Consider the following 15773-nt stretch of genomic DNA (forward strand, 5'->3'; position numbering starts at 1 on the left):
TCAGTGCTATTTTTTTCCCCTTGTGGAAGAAACACGTGGTTTTGTCTGCAGGTTTAGTGATGTGGGAGAAGGATTGGCAGAACCTAGGGGCGGAGTGAAAAGGTGGATCAGCCTAGAATCCTTACATAGTCACAAGCGAGCTAAGTCCAACCTCCCTTGACTGCCGTTGACTTTTATGTCAGTCTAAGCTGACCCTTAGTTGAGAAGATTCTGCATGTAAGCTTTTAGCAATAAATCAGTTCAATTGAACCTTCATGTGTGGGACCTGGTCTTTCACACCTGACAGGTGGGTGGACAGTAGGTAGCTCCTCTTAGCCCTTCAGGGGTCCCCAGACAATAAACAAAATAAAGGATGGGAGGAGTATTTTTGGCCTTACAACATTCCTTTAATACAATCTTACAATAACGACACAACTATTTAAGAACATTAAAGGTAAAAGTTCCCCTCGTACATGCGTGCTAGTCATTTCTGGCTCTAGGGGGCAGTGCTCATCTCCGTTACAAAGCCGAAGAGCCAGTGCTGTCTGAAGACATCTCCGTGGTCACATGGTCTGCATGACTAAATGCCGAAGGCGCACGGAACGCCGCTACCTTCCCACCAAAGTGGTCCTTAATTTTCTACTTGAATTTTTTACCTGCTAGGTTGAGAGAAGCTGGGACAAGTTAATGGGAGCTCACTCTGTTACGCGGTGCTAGGGATTCGAACCACCAAACTGCTGACCTTTCTGATCGACAAGCTCAGTGCCTTAGCCACTGAGCCACCTTATCCCATTTTCATTCTATTACTCTCCCCAAAACTAGTGAATGTCCATTTTCAGATGTTTTGGCCACACATGCATACACATATCCCCCTGCACATTCAGGAGGACCTGCAATAGAAGTCATAAAATTGGGTTGGTCCCATGGCCAATCTGCTTTATGACTGTCATGAGTTATGACTGTGATGGGAAAACTCCATTACAGTCATAACTTAAGGACCACCTGTAATAAAAATGTCCATAGTAATTGTAGTTAGGCAATTCATTCTGTGTTTAGCTTGGCTCTGAAGGCTGAAACTGTTTCAGTTCCTATCTTTTAAACACGCACAGATAATCCTCGACTTACAACAGTTCTTTAAGTGACTGTTCAAAGTTACAACAGGACTGGAAAATGTGACTTATGACTGTTTTTTTGCAGCATCCACAAGATCATGGGATCAAAATTCAGACGCTTGGCAACTGGTTCATATTTATGATAGTTGCAGTGTCCTTGAATTGTGTGATCCCCTTTTGTGACCTTCTGACAAGTAAAATCAATGGGGAAGCCAGATTCACTTAACAACTGGGTTACTAACTGATCAGCTGCAGTGACTCACTTAACAAGTGAGGATAGAAAGGTGTGATGGCCCGGGGCGTGGCACAAAAGCAACAAAGTCACAAAAGCAGGTAAAGTCCCTTTAACTCCTCCAACTTGGTTCCCAATGTCCAGTTATCATCGGCTGGAGAAAAAAAAAAACCTCTCCCAAGAAAAGTTTTTAAAGGGAAGAAATTCAGTCCGAACCCAAAGTACATATAAATTATAAATAAAAACCAACACAAACTATGCTGCAGCAATTAATGAGACAAGGCAGGATAAGGAATTGCAGAACTCAAAAGATAACGAAACACACACAGGAACCCAGATAACACTCGACAAAGATAATTCACGCTTTGCTTCCAGCAAGGTGCTGTGTGCAAACACCCTTTTAAAATCCTGTTTCCCCAAATGCAGCTAATGAAGGGAATCAGGGCCCTTTTCTCCCCTGTAACTCATATTGCTCCCTTTTCCATTCCTTCCTACGTGCCCTAGGATGAAGAGGAGGTGGCCCTGGGTCTTCCTCTGAAGGCCCAGCCAGACTGCCCTTCCCCAGTGTTCTGCCCTTTAATTACTGACTGAATGTGTAAAGATAGACTGATAACTCTACAAAGCATCTATACAAAGTTTCTTTATTGGTTCATCAGGTATCCTCATATGATAACTCACGGTTACGTCGAGATTCATCTCAATGTCCAAATCTTTGCATAGCTGAATTCATAGTGTAAAAGGATAGTGCTCTTTTCATCCCCTTAATGAAGGATCAAGGGGTTGAGATACCAGCACGCTGCTGGGGTCCAAGCAAGAGTGAAGAAACCTCCCCTCAACCCACCAAGGGTCAGTTTAGGATTACAGATGTGACCACATGACATGGACTACATTTCCCAGGATACCTGAACTACATTTACCATGGGGACAGCTCCCAATTCCTAACTATAAACTGTCTGGACAGCACACCCAGTTTTTATCACACCGCCACTGGAGCCACACTCCAACTCCCTGTCAGCTGCTCCACTTCCCCCTCAGGATCAGATTCCAACAGGGGCATGACAAAAGGCCCTCAACAAATATTTCTCTCAACCACAGAAATGTTGGGCTCAATTGTGAACGTATGTTGGGGACTACCTCTATGAAAAGGGAGTGGCCTCTGCCTTCTCTTTGGCCTGTCCAGGCATTTGAATTCCTAATTACTAACTTTTACATGGGCTTTTAAGACAAACCTGTTACCTTTTAGAAAGACGAACAACTTTAGACCTGGTTAATATTTCGGTGGGAAACTATCAGAACACTCCAGGCCTATAGACCAGGGATGTCAAACTCCATTTCACTGAGGACCACATCAGGGTTGTGTTTGACCTTGGGAGGCCAAGGTGAGTGTGGCCACTCAATGTCACTTGGGTCAGGGATGCCTTTGTTGGCCCGAGAGCTCTGCCAGTGAAAATGGGCTCCCAACAGGGATGAGTTGCTGGAGGTTCGCAGGGATTCTTCAGGAGAGCCCCTGGCTAAAATTCTATACAATATGGAGAATCCCCAAATCCTACTCCTGGCTGGCCCTGCCCACCCCTTTCCTCCCAGGAGTCCCCACACAGCCTATTTTGGATGCAGGGTGCATGTGGACGCTCGGGAAGGGTGAAAAACGGGCCTCCCAGAAGTTCAGGAAGGCCAGAAATGGGCCCGTTTCTGGCTTCCAGAGAGCCTCCAGAGCCCTGGGAAGGCCGTTTTTGTCCTCCCGAAGGTTCGAGGAAAGCCTCCGGAGCCTAGGGAGGGTAAAAACGCCGCTCTCTCCACCGTGGTGCAGGAGGCTGGCTAGGCCACACCCACCATGGTCACGCCCACCCAGCAACCAGGCAGAGAGCCCACTGCTAAATTTTTTGAAGCCCACCCTTGTCTCCCAAGCTCCATTTCTGGTTGTGACAACCTCCAGCAACTGTCTGCCAGGGAACCGGAGCATGGAAGGCCCCCGTGAGCTCTTGTTTCTGGCTCACTGGCCTCCTGCAACTATCTGCAGGGAAAATGGTGCTTAGGTGACTCTTTTTCCACTGGTAGAGGCACCACAGGCCAAATCTAACCACCCTGCAGGCTGGATCCAGCCCCCAAAATCTTGAATTGGAAACCCCTGTTGTTGACTAAACTGGGTGGTTGAGAAAGCCATGCAGAAGAATGTCATAGCTCCTGTATCAAGTCAAAATTGCTCCAGAGATCTATGGAAGTTCCTCGAGAGTTGATTTAAATTGATTGAAAGCAGCCTTACTTTATTCCAAAAGGTAATTTTCAATCAGAACCCATGATGTAAGGGGTGCAGAAGAGTAATCTTTGATTTGCATATGGATGTAAAAGCGCATATGAATATAAAATTACCTAATTTGAAAGTCCCAGATCAGTGGATGAACTGAAATGTAACGTTTAGGCCAAAAGGAACGGTTTTCTGAATGTTGCAAGCAGTTCCTCATTTTTTTAAAAAATGAAAAGTGTAAAAAACTATACATGTATATGCATTTGCCTGTGTGGGTGTGGAGCTACAGAAAAATGCATTTTTAATGGAAATAGCATAAATTATATTGGGGGAAATGGTTTGCCTAAATGTAAACATGTGAGGAAAATACTTATAAAAATGTCTTATTGTAGGGAAAAAGAACGATAACAGAAATGTGTATGAATTTTTGTGTGGGCATTAAAATATGGTAAATCCACCTGGGGACTGGGTGAAATGAACTTAAGCTTGGAGAAGTCAGTTAATTTTTTACCCTGATAGCTTTTGTGACCTGATGCTGATAATACGATGTTCTTCATGTTTTATTTATTGTGAATTACATATGTTTTCTTTGCTTCTTCTGGGAAACTTAAAATAACATAGTCATCTTCCCATTTTACCTCCCCAACAAACTCATGATATAAATGTAAATCAGAAAAATAAACTTGCAAGCAAACCAAGAAGAACTGATTTAACCAAATAATTGGAAGAGAATTGGGGAAAAACAGCATAGAAAGGAATCATTTCTAGTTTATACATAAAGTGCTAGAATCCATGGTACCAGAGGAAATAATACATAAATATTAACATGTTTCTATTCCCCATGAAATACACATATATAAATGTGTGTGCATTAGATTTTGATTGGGAGCTGCCTACAGTTGGTTATAAAATGGGCTGCTATCTAAATGTTTTGAATAAATAAATACATGTATATACAGTATATGTGCATGCATGGATCACTTTTCTCATTTCCCATCCCTACTATTAAAAATTTGCTCTTCATCAAGTAGATTAGACTTTCTCAGTATGTAAATTTTGCTTAAAACTGCACAAAGCAAAACACCAGATGAATGGAAAAGAATCAGAGGAAAAGATTTGGCAAGTTTGATGAAGGCTCCTTGGTGGTCTCTGAGCTTAATTGTTTTGGAGTCTTATTACTCGAACTAGGTAACACCATATGTGCAAGCACTAGAACTGATGTTATTACCTAGTTTGGTTAGTAAAACATCTGCAGGAAAAGAACTAACTTCAGAGAGTACCAAAGAGCCCTCATTTCAATCCTGAGCTACAAATATTTTCCTTTATTGGAAATTTGATGAGAGCAGCACAGTGGCCTTGTAATGAAGATGGCTCACCTCCCACTTAGAAGGTTGAAAGTTTAATCCTAAGTAGTGGTAGATGCTTCTCTCTCAGGGCACAAAGAGAACATATCTACTGCAAACCCCAAAGGTGCTTTGCAACTGGACTTTCTGGTTTTTTTTTTCAAGATATTTCAAAGCTTCTTGGATGAGAAGCGAAATGTCTTCAAAGAAAAACCAGAAAGTCCAGTTGCCTCTTGGAAAAGCACTCTGGGAAAACCATGACCTGGATGAGCTGAGAATCTCCATAGACATCTATCTACTGTGACCTCTGTGTGTGGTGTCAGGAAGGGAATCCGGCCAGTAAATGCTCAGTTCTGCCCATTCGCCCCAACCCCATCCTGAAGGAAAGGGACTACAGGGTCATGTAAAAAAAAAGGAAATTTGATAAGCTCTTATTCCAGTAGGGGGCACTGTTGTAGAGTCTGTCGTCTGGGAAGTCAGAAACAAGCCTCCCAATGTCTGGAAGACTGTCTCGTGCGCAGATGATGGCCTGGTTGACTTGTTGACTTTTCCAGCAGGCGTGCGGGGATATCTAGGCGGGGTTGATAAATGACAAGGAGCGAGTGCCGAAAATGGCTGGAAAAGCAGGTGCATCAAGTCTCTTGATAATCCAGCTGGCCCACCCTTTCACTTCTGTTCCCTCCAAGAGATGGAGGGGACGTGTTGCCATGCGAATCCTGACCCTCGTACAGACTCCTGCCTTGCAATGCTGATCCTTCTTCCTGAGTTGCATCTGGGCCGCAACGCTCAAGCGAACGAGAGCTGAACTCCCAAAGCATTTTCTTGTTCCGAGTCTTTGCCCTGTAAAGTTGAAAAGAATCGTGTCCTTGGGTATGTGCAGGGAGGATGAATAATTCACAGGACGAAAATAAATAATCTTCTAGGCGGATCTCAATGGGTTGTGTCCAATGTTGTCCCAGTGGGAGAAAAAACAGGAGGTGCTTCATTCCTGCAATGTTTGTGGAAGCATTAAGGGAACATTAACACCACTAATCCAGGCAACTAATGTGTGCTTGTGTGGAGGCTGGTGTGGAGGGAATCAAAGCGTTGCATTTGATACTTCCACAACAGGGATTCTGTAAAGTGTGGAAGCTTTGTGCTAACAAACACAGCGGTTGGCCCTCATGTTTGCTCTGCTCCGCATTTCGTTCTTCCTGAATCTGCAGTATTTAGAGTTTGTCTGAACTTTTATTTAATTTGCTTCGTTCCTCTCCAGTACTTCATTGAAATGCCATGAGCATGTTAATGATGGAGGAGGAGGAGGAGGAGGAGATGGAGATGGAGATGGAGATGGAGAGGAGAGGAGAGGAGAGGAGAGGAGAAGAGAAGAGAAGAGAAGAGAAGAGAAGAGAAGAGAAGAGAAGAGAAGAGAAGAGAAGAGAAGAGAAGAGAAGAGAAGAGTTTATTGGCCAAGTGTGATTAGATACACAAAAAATTAGCCACTGAGCCACCGCATCCCATATATTAGCAGTGGGTCAAGCCAAAGGGTGGACTTGCCTTTCTACAGGAAGTCCTTGACTTCCAATCACAATTGAGCCCAAAATGTCTGTTGCTGAGCAACAAAGTTGTTAAGTGAATTTTGTTCCACTTTATAAACTTTCTTGCCACAGTTGTTAAGTGAATCCCTGCAAGTTGTTAAGTTAAAACGCAGCTGTTCAGTGAATCTGACTTCCCCATTGATTTTGCTTGTCAGAAGGTCACAGAGGGGGATTACGTGCCCCCTGGACCCTGCAACCGTCGCAAATACATGCCAGTTGCCAAGCATCCAAATTTTGATCACATGACCACAAGGATGTTGCAATGGACATAGGTGTGAAAAATGGTCCTAAGTTACGTTTTTTTTCAATGCCGTTTTAACTCTGAAGGTCACTAAATGAACTGTTGTAAGTCGAGGACTACCTGTATGCCTTCTGAATCCGGCCCTTCCAGTTTTAAAGAAAGGAGAATTGGGAGGACAGAAGGCTTAAAGAGAATAATTGGTTGGTCTCGGGAAAGATTACGCGCTCCATCCCTTTGGGGTTAATTCTTCAGGTCCAATTCTTCAAGAGAATTTTTTTTTTAAAAAAAACTTATCTTTGTTTGTTGTCCCCGTTCCACTTCTTTTTTTAGCAAAGTGATTTCCATATCCTGGAAGAAAAAGCTGCCCTGCAAAACTCAGATGGGATTCCTTTCATTGGATCTCAACATGAGATGCCAAGAATTGAGGTATTTATTCTATACCTTTCATCACCCCATTCCAGCCTTTTATACTTTTGTGGGAACTTCAACCATTCTGGGGTTTTCTTTTTTCCGCTCCTTTGCTTTCAGTTTTGTTTACATGTCCTAGTTTTGTAGCTCAGATCTGGGAAGGAAACCCCTTCAGTTCTCTGAGAATATTTGTCCCTGGTGCCTTTGTTTTGTGTGTGTGTCTTGAGGCAGTATTTCAGCAAAGTGGAAATTCTGAGTTGCACTTTAGAGGTTTCTTAAAATTATTTGTGGGGTGGGACGGAATGGTTGTTGACTGTTGTTTAGCTTAGCTCTTTTTTTTATTGCATTGTTTTCATCTGCATTTCCTTCCCTTCCCTGGCAAAGGGCCTCCATAAACTTATAAAGAAGACAAAATGTAAAATACTTTCAGTTTGAAATCCATGAAGTCCAAAGAGTTTCCTTGCATTTTAAATGCCCTGATGCACAATAAATACTCAAATCAGCGGGAGGGATGATTAATGACACTTGGCTCTAGACCACCTGCTGGAGTTATGGGTGCTGCATCGCTGGAGGTCTTCAAAAGAAAATTGGACATCCATTTGTCCAGGATGGTATAAGGCCTCCTGCTTTTGGCAAGGAGTTGGACTAGAACAGGGGTCGCCAACCAGTGGGCCGGAGACCACTGGTGGTCCGCAAGAAAATTTTGATGGTCTGCAGAGAAATGTCACCCCCCCCCACAAAGCACATCCCAAAGCAATTAATCCAGGCTGCGCGGGACCCTGCAAGGCATCCTGCTCCAAGATACTGGGCCGGCAAAGACTCATTTCTGGCGGAGCTTGGGGTAGAGAAAGAAAGACTTCTGCTGCTTTCCTTGCATGAAGCCCAAAGTCTCTCCCTCTCCCCCTGAGAATGGAGCTAGAGAAGGTAAAGAACGGTCGATCGGTAGGAAAACGTGGTGGGGAATTTTCCTGCAGACTTTTGGGGGGATTTTTCCAGAGTCTCTGGTCCACGGGATTTAAAATTATGAGTTTGGTGGTCCCTGAGGTCCAAAAGGTTGGTGACCCCTGGACTAGAAGACCTTTGAGGTCCCTTCGAGCCCTAGGTTTTTATGTTCTATGTTCCAGAACAGGGGTTCCCAACCTTTTCTATACCCCACACCTACTAGAATGCTTCTGATATATTCTTGCACTCCTTACAAAAGTAAATAATTCTTGAACAAATAACAAAAGTAGTTTTATCTGTCTTACTGAAAAAGATAAACAGTTTTTTTCATATTTACCCTTTGTGCAGCTGGAGGCTGCCTCCAAAAATTTAGATCAGAGAAGACTGATCTAAAGAAAAACTCAATTCGGATTAATTTCATTTACATTTAAGGGTAAGGATGACTAACTAATTGAACTTGATTAACCTTGAGATGGATATTTAATGATTTCCCATTCTGTGGTTGTAAAAATGGTGAATTATAAATGGTGGTGGATCTTTTCAGAGGATGTCACTCAAATCTTTCAAGAGGGCCACTTTCATTTGAAGGAATGCTCACCAGATCCAGCTTTCTAATGCTGTGATTCCAGATTCCAGATTCCTCTTGATCCTCCTCAAAATAACAAAATCCACAGAAACACCCCCAAATAGCGAATCTGATTTTATAACGCGGTTCTTCTTAACACTGTGCAAAGGGCACCTTGGACAGCAAGAACAATTCACTCAATAGAAGATGAAATGGAAGCACTCGCAATGAAGATAAGTCCTAAATATTTTTTGACATATAATGTGAAGGGAAGCATTATTGGAAGAGACTCAAATGTTTGACAAAAAGAATCAAAGGCTGAGAAATGATCAGGTAGCTAAATTCTATCACCAATAATACAAACATGAGCATAGAAGAAATTCCAGAAACTGCTTCTGACAGACCTTTCGGGCAAAATGATGTCCCTCAGGTCATGAAGAATCAAAAGTGAGTTAATTATTGAACAACAACTACTCAAGTGCAATAAACTCTTGTTTCAAAAGCTGCTTTCTTCTTCATCATCAGGGCCACTTTTGACTTCTCTGGATCAAGTTTTAATCCACTCCCATTTCCAGACTATTCTTTTAAGACAGCAACAATTTCCTTCTTATTAGGCGAAACAGAGACATATTTCTGTCTGTTAGTAAAAATACTACCCGACACTTTGAATAATCTTGAGGTAATTGCCGCAAGGCTTTATTATTATTTTTCTTATTGTGTTTTGTTGAGGGACACCTATTTTCCCCACATATTGGATGAGACATACTCAGCAAACATGATTCTGATATAGTTATAACACAATCTCTTCAGCGGGCCCTTGTGTGCACAGAAAATAAATGGAGGGGAGAAATATGAACTAAGCAACAGCATATTATTAATATACAGTACAACAATGGAACTTGCTTTGCATGGAGAACTTAATGCCACCAGACACCAATGTATTTGCAGATAATTCTCTCTGTCTTCTTGCTATCCTACCCTGATTTCATTTCTTTTTTTATTAGATTCCTTTGATTAAAAATAAAATAAAATAAACTTGTAGGCCCCAAGGCCAATAAAATTATCATTGTTTTCAAGAACTTATCTGGACACTACACCCAATTGGCATTCCTAATAAATAAAAGAAAAAATTTGTTGCATCCTAATGTTTTATTGGGAAGTGACTCTATTTTCCTGCAAGAGGAAAAAAAAAAGGGTAAGGGAGAAAAGAGGTGGTGAGCAATTGGTCTTGGAGTACATGCATGTTTATGACTGGTACCATAGTGGCCATTCAGTAAACGTGCAAGGATCCTCATGCCAGACATTTTGAGAGAGGCATATTTATGTTTAAATGTTGAGAGACCCAGTTTGGTGTAGTGGTTAAGATGCTGACCTAGAAACCAAGAGACTGGGAATTCTAGTCCAACCTTAGACATGAAAGCCGTCTGGGTGACTTAGGAACAATCACCAGGAGACCATGAGTTCTAGTTCTGCCCGTGACATGGAAGCTATCTGAATGACTTTAGATCAATCACCAGGACACAGTGGGTTCTAGTCCCATTTTAGGCATGAAAGCTACCTGGGTCAATCACCAAGAGACAGTGAGGTTTAGAACAGCGATGGTGCAGTGGTTAGAATGCAGTACTGCAGGCTACTTCTGCTGACTGCCGGTTGCCTGCAATTTGGCAGTTCGAATCTCACCAGGCTCAAGGTTGACTCAGCCTTCCATCCTTCTGAATGGAATAAATGAGGACCCAGATTGTTTGGGGCAATAGGCTATTGCTATTAGTCCCTCCTTAGACATGAGAGCCAGCTGGGTGACTTTGGAGAAATCATTAGGAGACTTTGGATCAGTCAGTCAAACCCACATAGGAGAAAATAGGAGGAGGAAAGCGTGTGTTAGGTATGTTTGTCTCTTTGAGTTACTTACAAAATAATAAAGGTGGGATAAATATCTGATAACATACAAACAAAAACAAACAAAATCTGTATGTTCTCAAAATGTCGAGTACACTCAGAGGTTCGAAAAATAGGCCTAACTAAAATGATCTGAAATGATACTCATCACCTGGCTTTGATATTCTCATGGTACCTCTCATTTGCCTGCTATCCATACTGCTGAATGGGTGCTGGCTGAGAGATGTTGAGGGATATCCTTGGGTTACATCTCTTCATGTTACAATGCCACTAGGACAGGAAGGTGCTGATATCTAGTGTGTGCATGTTTTTCTCCAGTACTAACACCCCTCCACCTCTGTTTCACTTAATATTATCCATGACAAAAGTTCATTTCTTTACAAAGGCTTTATTTCCCCTGAATCAGGCTAGTCTTTCAATCTGGGGTTTGATTTGATTTTTACATGTAGGGTTTCAAATGTCTTTAAACCCCTCTTACAGATGCCTGTAAATTCCTGAAGACATCTACTGGCTACATGGGGTACCACGAATGATTATCCCAGACAGAGGGATCCAGTTCACAGCTAACTTTGGAGGGAGTTCCTGTGGTCCATTGGGTCATCCCAGGACCTTAGCTTGGCCTTTCATCCAAGCACCAATGGGGGAGCAGAGAGACTGAACACCATGGTAGAGGTGTTATTTGAACTATCAGCAGTCCAATTGGGCGGACCTCCTGCCTTTAGCTGAGGTCGCGTACAATGACACTGTTCACAGTAGCACGGGACTAACTCCGTTTAAAGTAGTGAGCTGCATGGACTTCGTCCCAAAACCAGAATATGCAAGGGATTCCCCCCTCCTCAGTCAGTTTGCAGACTTTAATTAGGGCATTAGTTGGAACCCCGACAGTTGGTTGGAATTTATTTCACGAAGAAGCTTCTGATTATTTTTTTTATTGTGTTCCCAGGGGATCTGATATTTTCTTTTAAATTTCGTGATGGAGGAGAATGGTCTGAGGGTTTTGTTGTGTGGCAGGTAGCAAGAATAGTGTTTCTGTTATTATTACTCACACAGTTTTCCCTTGCTCTGAAACTTAACTGAAGTCTATGTTTTGCCTTCTCTTTCTTTCCATGCCCATTTTTTACATTCTTCTCCAATGCATTCATTCCATTTATTCTTTCTCCAGACCTCTCCATCATCCTAGCATTAACTTTTCTTCAGAAGCTCCATGAACATCAGCAGACTTAGGATATCGTCCCAGAGAAGCAAATCGCTAGTTATTAAAATCTTTTATTGTCAGATTCATTTACTTCCAGAAAATGGAAGAGATCCCAATAGGATTTTCTTTCTCTGATGTTTAAAGAATTCATTTATTTTGCAACTTGATGTGATGGACAGACAAGGAGGTGTTCTTTGCTCCACTTTGTCTCTGCATCTTTCTTTTTTGAAAATAACATTCGAATTAAAGATTACAATGTACAAGAAGACAAACTAATGTAAACTAAAACAAAGAAAAATAGAACGTGCAAAAAGAAAAAAAACAGAAAAACAATAGAAAGGAAAGAAAAATAAGCATGCAGTAGAAAAAGAAAAGAAAAATATGAAAAGAAGTGATTACCCCTTTCATTCAAATATAAACAATTTTAGTAATTAAGTAACCCAGGCTAGGTTATTTTTTAGGTCAGGGCTCTTCAAACTTGACAGACTTGTGGACTTCAACTCCCAGAATTCCTCCTCCAGTCATGTTAGCTTAGGAATTCTGGGAGTTGAAGTGTACAAGTCTTAAACTTGCCGAATTTGAGGACCCCTGTTTTAAGCCCATCACCTAAAATTGGATATAAATAGATTAGATTAATTAGATTGGATGGATGGATGGATGAGAGGAAGCAGATTTCTCAAGATGGCTTGCCTATCCTCTTGAACTGTCTTGATCTGGTGTAAACTTCTAGAATTTGGGCCCATCGGTGATTCCCAAGAGATCCCTAAGAGCCCATGATTAATGCAACATGAGCAAGAGCCAGCATAACATTGGAACGTATGTCTTCCCAGTCTCTCTCGCTCTCTTTCACACATACTGTATATATAAGCCCATAAATTGAGGATCTGTCAAGGGGGCTGCCTGGAGCTGAAGATAGGAGTTATGTTTCCTTGCTTTGTCATCAGCCCAGAGTCCTGTCTCACCACAGGAACATCTGTTTCTCTTTCCTAGTCCTGTCCACGGGCTTCAGGTTGCATGAAAGGAAGGCCGAGATGTAGGAGAGGAGGCAGAGTGAATCACAGGACTTCACTTGGGTGGCATTCTTTTTACATAGGGATATTGTTTTTTTCTTTTAATTTAATTATTATACGCTGCCCAGAGTCACTTTTGGTGAGACGGGAAGCTCTAGAAATTTCATTAATGAATAAATAAAATAAATAAATGGTGGCTGCTATCCAAGCCCATATTCTCCATCCGAGTGACTGCCTCACGACAAGAGGAGGTCTCCATTTTGAGGTTAGCTGTCAGGTTTGCAGAAGGCCTCACCAACAACACCACTTTTCTCCTCAGGTTTCCCTTCAAAGCATTTTTGAAAGTGGCAAAATCTGGAGATTACCTTAATTAAAGAGAAGAATTTACATACTCCTTGTTTCCACATGAAAACCGACAACTAGATTGACTTTGTTGGTATAGAAATAGACAGAAATAATTAGAAATGTAAAGCCAAAAGTTGATGTAACTTTTCTTGTACTCTATTACACTGAAAAAAAAAAATCAGAATTTTTTTTTTCTCCTTTGCCTTCTTCCCTTCCCTCTCTTTCTTGACTTTTGTTATAATTTGTACTTTATCCCATAATAAACCTTAATAAAATTTTGCAAAGCAGAAACAGAGATTTTCCCAGAGATCATATGTCCAGGGACTCCCCTGCATTTTAAATTGGCATTTTAAGATAAGGATCATGTCCATAACTGATACTTGAGAGTTAGCAGTACAATCATAGATTATATGTCTTAATATGTAAATCCTATGAAGTTCAAGCAGCTTTATCCAAAAGTCCATTCTGAGCAAATATAGTACAGTCCTGCTGATTGCTTCTTCTCATTTTCCTTCTTATCCCAAAACTAGAAAATGTTATATCCCATAAATTTTTGGCATTTAAGAGAAATTTGAGAGTAATCATTTTGAGACAAAGTTCAGTTCTCAGCATAGAATCCTTTCCCAAACTCACTTCAAAAACTTCAAATGTCTATTTTTTAAAACAAAATCCTACATGGTGTAAAACTGGTACATAAACACAGAAATCTATAAATAAGAAAACCCATTCTTTGAATTCCATGGTGACAGTTGTATACTGGAATTACCAGTTACAGTCTGATTTCAGTTGGAGGTCCCACGCATCAATCACCTTAAACATTACAATGCATTGGAGTTATAAATATGGTTAATATCTATAAAACAGTAAAGCAAATTATATGGCAGCGTTAATCTTTGGCTACCCTTCTGTTAGTTCAAGGGGGAAAAAGTGTTGAATAACAAATTAAAGATATAGTAAACTTTCCAATAAGATTAGCTTAGAAAATAATAATAAGATTAAACAATAAGGTAGATTACTTCTAATCAAGATACCAACTCTGACTTTCAGTAATTTATACTAAGGCAATTCCCCCAATTTTGTACTTGTCTTACATCAAACTGAGCTTTTTGTGTGTGTGTATGTATGTATGTATGTATGTATGTATGTATGTATGTATTGTACATAAATAATCCACAACTTACAACCATAATGGAGCCTGGCACTTATGGTCGTAAATCATTATGGTTGTAAAATGATCACCATGTGACTGGAGCTGATTTTATGACCTTTTTTGTGCTGGTTGTTAAGTGAATGTGATGGTCCTAAAGTGAACCCATTGTTCACTGAGGAGTGTTTTTTCTCTCCAGAAACAGGAAGTAGATGTTAGTTTTCAGCAAAAACATCATAAACCACAGTTATGTGAAAAATGGGAACATATTTAAATTCTGCAGCTCACTTGGCTCATTTCATTTATTGCGCTAAATCATGGTTTGCTTCATAACAGGTTACATAAATCTAGATTTTATACTTTGTGAAATCGTAAGGGTGATTGGGTCAGGGATATCATCTGAATAGTGTCAACGATTTAATTTGGACTGTTGAATTGCTCTGATTCAATTGTTCCAATTTGATTTGGAAAGTCAGATCTGTTCAATCTTCAGAACTGATCTGGGGAGAAAAACGTTTAGCATCTGATTTGTTGAATGATTTCACAAGCAGTGAAAGCTGTACTTTTTCATTCTATTTTAAAGTTGGCTTGATTTTGTTTTGATTAAATCTCTGTTTGAAATCCATACAGTCCTGCAATACAAGATTTAAGACCTTTGTTATAGGTGGATTTAATTGTTGGGACTTACTTGAGAAACTCTGGCCTAAAAGAAACCATGATTTAGCATGATGTCTAAACTTCTTGTCATCACTGATCTTGTTAAGAGAAATTACAGAAGCCAAGTTAATAAGGAAACCACTGAGTTAACGTGTTTATTAGATATAATACAGTTTCTCATGGATCAAAGAGAACATGCCTTCTTATCCAACAGCACATGATTTCACACATGTTAACCATCATTTATGTGATCTTACCTTAGTGTATGTGGGAAACACTATTCTGGTTTCTGCACAATCATTTGCTGCCTAATGATGAATGCTTCTCTTAGTTCACAGAACATCATCTGATAGTGATAAAAAATGGCACCACCGTTTCCTGCCATTTTGAGGTGAGAAATCTATGGACATTATGATATGAACCCTAAAATTGGCACAAACATAGTTAAAAACATGACAATGCTCCCTCTATACTACCAAACAACACCGTTGACAGGTGAGAAGTAGGTCTTCCACAAAAAGACAAGTTATGTTGTGATAATATGCAATTGACACCCCCCTTGGGCTGTGAGCCACCCAAAAACTTTTAAAGAGTTAGTCCCGTGCTACTTTAAACAGCATTATTGTACGCAACCTCAGAGAAAGGTAGGAGGTCCACCCAATTGGACTGCTGATAGTTCACATAACACCTTAGGTATTGTTCTACCATGGCTTTCTGTCTCTCTGCTCCCCCATTGGTGCTCGGATGAAAGGCCAAGTGCTTTCTCAAGAGGCAACGGGACTTTCTGGTTTTGCTTTGAAGACATTTCGCTTCTCATCCAAGAAGCTTCTTCAGCTTCTTGTTGGAGAATGGAAGGATTTATATTCCTTGCAGACCACTGGT

At 40.9% G+C, this 15773-nt stretch overlaps 2 long non-coding RNA genes across 3 annotated transcripts in view; one reads left to right on the top strand and one right to left on the bottom strand.

The window, feature by feature from the left end:
• LOC148125913 (uncharacterized) overlaps positions 1-15773 on the bottom strand; it is a 46507-nt gene that overhangs the window by 14946 nt on the left and 15788 nt on the right. The window lies entirely within an intron of this gene.
• The window catches only part of LOC148125914 (uncharacterized), a 53363-nt gene continuing 44670 nt past the window's right edge, over positions 7081-15773 (top strand). Inside the window, exon 1 of the long non-coding RNA XR_015743383.1 lies at positions 7081-7152. This is a non-coding gene — a long non-coding RNA (uncharacterized LOC148125914). The remainder of the gene's footprint in view (positions 7153-15773) is intronic.

This window comes from Pseudonaja textilis, chromosome 4 (genome assembly GCF_049901715.1).
Source record: "Pseudonaja textilis isolate UNSWEBS1 chromosome 4, rPseTex1.2, whole genome shotgun sequence".
NCBI classification, from domain to species: domain Eukaryota; kingdom Metazoa; phylum Chordata; class Lepidosauria; order Squamata; family Elapidae; genus Pseudonaja; species Pseudonaja textilis.